Here is a 3,348-nt window from a genome sequence, read left to right as displayed (position 1 = left end):
AGGTGTTTTTACATTTAACAATTCTGAACACAAATATAGCTGATTTACATCAAATAATGCATAGTCTGTTTTTAAAGAGTAAAGCTGCACTACTCTCCAGCTTGAAACTTTCAGGCCTCTGCCCACACACCAAATTACTTTGCAAAGGAAATTGTGAACAGAGAAAAGTACACATAATCTTTTAAAGCTCAAACTCTCCAAAAAAAAAAAAATCCATTGACTTTCACAAACATGGCATACAGCCATTGTAAATTATTGGTATGTTATCTGATCAGAATGTGCATTTGTTATTTGTGTGAGAGAAACCCTATACCTACGGAGAAATTTGAAATTAGAAAAAAAACAGAGCATGGAGAAAAGGGTCTGAAAGGACTGGAATGCATACCATAAAATTTTGAATCCTCGATTTGTCAAATGTGCATGTCTACATTATGGAAAGACCATAATTTACCACAGTTTACATTTTCCCATACCGTGAATGCTGTAACGGCATTACCCTGCAGTCAACAGTGTAATCTGTAGACAAATGTTGCAATTATGACAGTATTTGCAGTACGTGTTACTGTGGAGAAAGGAATAAACCTAAACCAACAGGTGGTGTAACACTGTCTGTAATACAGCAAAGGGTCAGATACAGAAAATGCCACAGTTGTATGCACAGCTGCATTTAGGCATAAGAGTGGTTATACAGTTGAGACAAGGGATTTGCTAAAGTTCAAAAGGGTCATTATTGGTCATGTGATAGTAACTGTAATTTACGAGTATAGACAGACATGTACACACTGTCTGTACTCCTAAACTTAACCCTATTTTAACTCTAAATTCATAGGGAAATTATAGGTGAATAGTGAATAGCACACATACACTTGTAAGCATAAGTGAAAACACCATTTTACCAATTAATTACATGTAACAGCCTAAAAAATAAAAATCAATATACATACATATTTGCTATCTTTTGTTTAAAACTAGTTTTTTCTACAGTTGCAATGTTATTTGATGTCTCTCTTTGTTGCTTTGGTCGTGATTGGTTAATCTAAACGTCATCCAGGAATCTGGCCAATGACAACTAGGCACGCCTCCTATCGCTCAAATTTGAATTTACACACCAGTCCGTTGCTGCTCTGTTTATCTGCAGTCCTGCTCCGTTCAGTGCAGTAGTAATGGCTTTTACATGGACTATCACATATCTGACAGATGAATTCTTATTTTGACCGATTTTGAGTTATGCGGTGCAGATTGAGAACGAAAAAGCGCAAATATGAACACAGACACAATGGCTAATGGACACATATTGCAAACGGCAGAAGGTAAATACCATTTATATTTTTTCTACTGTTACTGTTAAAGTGATATGCTAATCGCGATGACATAATCTGTTACTGTTTTGATATTATGTTTTAATAAAGATAAGGCTGTGTGTAATGACGATGTTGTGGCCATGATTTAAAGTGACTATTTGTGTTTTTAAATATTTGTTTATATCGCGGAATGTAAATATATCCACGTAACATAGTGCTACGAGTTACTGACGTTTTAATAGAGAAACATCCATGAATGACAGAATAAATAGCGGGACATGTATGATGTTAATACAGAAGGCCGCCGTTTGCTGATCTTATTTTTAATAACAGTATGAAATAGTAAAAATAACTAACGTTATTAACGTTTATTGTAAAATAAAATGTCTCACTGTGGAACATGAAAAATTGGCATATACACTTGTTCAACAGAGAGGACATGAAACCATTCTTGGACTCTGAAGAATACTATGCAAACCATGCTTTTGGATCTACTGTTAAGTTTTTGTAATAAAGCTGGTGAGTAGGCTACATTTCTGTAAGCCCATGTCTCTGTCAGTAAGTCAACAATATTGTTCTATTAAACCTGTTAATATTCATTTGTGTGTGTGTGTGTGTGTGTGTGTGTCTGTGTTTTCCCTCTCATGGTCCAGAGGTTTTGGGATTGAAATTATTCTGCCACATGATCTTCCGTAAAAGTGAGTATACATGTCATACAAACATTAATTCTTTAAATGATCATGTGCTATTATATGTGCTGAAATGTGAACACAGCAAAGCAGGTAAACTCTGCACCAAGGCACCACTCTGATTCAAAGTTCATTCTTGAGTTTAGCTCACTCAACATGAAAACTACCTCATCATTTTCTCACCCTCATGTCTTTTTTGATCTTCTTTTGTGTTCCACAGAAAAAAAAGTCAGTTATGCAAATTGGAAAAGACATGGGTGAGTAAATGATGACATATCCACCTTATTCTTCACAAAAAAAATGGGCCATTTGTAGATTTTATGGGTCTTGCTTCCGGTCTCTTTTACTTCCAAATATTTTTAGCTGTACAGAACCACTCGTTTTGCTGCTTGATATTGCAAATTGGTTTACACTAGTGCGTTTTTTAAAAGAGCGCTGTTCATTCACTCATCTACATTTCCTGCCAGTATTGAGACTCGAACCCATGACCTTCAGGTTACAAGTCTGACTCTCTAACCATTAGGTCACAACTAGATCATTTGTGTACCTTTTCTATAAACAACATTTGACATTATGAGACATTCTGATCTAATTTAATGAAGTCCTTTTCAATAAATCTCTTTTTTTTTTTTTTTTTATTTAACCCCCAGATGCAGCAAGGATCCAGCTGATTACTTCAGATTTGGTGGACTGCTCTTTATGTGCTGTGACTGTCACTTCTGGTGCAGAATCATGGACCTTTATTTGTATGTTTTGATTTTACTTATTACACTTGTGTAGCTAGTATTCAGGATTAAAATACAATGTAATTTTTGTCCACATATATTATCAGAGCTATATGGAATCCAATAGGGTCAGTCAAATATTGAGAAAAAACACTATAAACCTGATTGGGAAAATACAAGCTAAAATACAGTTCCCTCCACAATCTTTTTCAAAGAAAAAATCATGATACTATAACCCTAACTTGTAAGATAAAAATGTAATTTTTAGTTTTTTACATAAAACTGTTTCATTATTTAGATGTAAATTTAAGCATGGAATACACTACACGACTTCTGAACAGATTTTTAAAACAGATTTTTGACTTACCGACTTTCTAAATAATGACAAAGGAAAGCTGGGCATCATATACTTAAGCCTGGAATACACTACACAATTTTTGCCCTGATTTTCCGCCAATTTACAGTCAGGAGAAGTTGACGCTAGTTGCCGAAAGTCAGAGCCAGTCTGCAGATTTGAGATGACAGATTCCATAGAAAATTGCATAGTGTATGATAGTCACAGACTCCAGTTTTTTAAGCTTCAGACTCTGATTCTATCCAGTCGGAGGATATCAAACGTTTGATATTTTCAGC

The 3,348-nt window shown here is 34.9% G+C and overlaps 1 long non-coding RNA gene across 1 annotated transcript; it reads left to right on the top strand.

The window, feature by feature from the left end:
- The first annotated feature begins 1,069 nt into the window (after nucleotides 1-1,069).
- On the top strand, nucleotides 1,070-2,002 carry LOC131523790 (uncharacterized). Its single transcript, XR_009266849.1, has 3 exons — nucleotides 1,070-1,310; nucleotides 1,734-1,820; nucleotides 1,955-2,002. It is a non-coding gene; the product is annotated as an uncharacterized LOC131523790 (long non-coding RNA).
- The last annotated feature ends 1,346 nt before the right edge of the window (nucleotides 2,003-3,348 follow it).

Source organism: Onychostoma macrolepis, chromosome 17 (genome assembly GCF_012432095.1).
Source record: "Onychostoma macrolepis isolate SWU-2019 chromosome 17, ASM1243209v1, whole genome shotgun sequence".
NCBI lineage: Eukaryota > Metazoa > Chordata > Actinopteri > Cypriniformes > Cyprinidae > Onychostoma > Onychostoma macrolepis.
The sequence above is the reverse complement of the archived record's forward strand: the minus strand, read 5'-3'. Positions and strand labels throughout refer to the sequence as shown.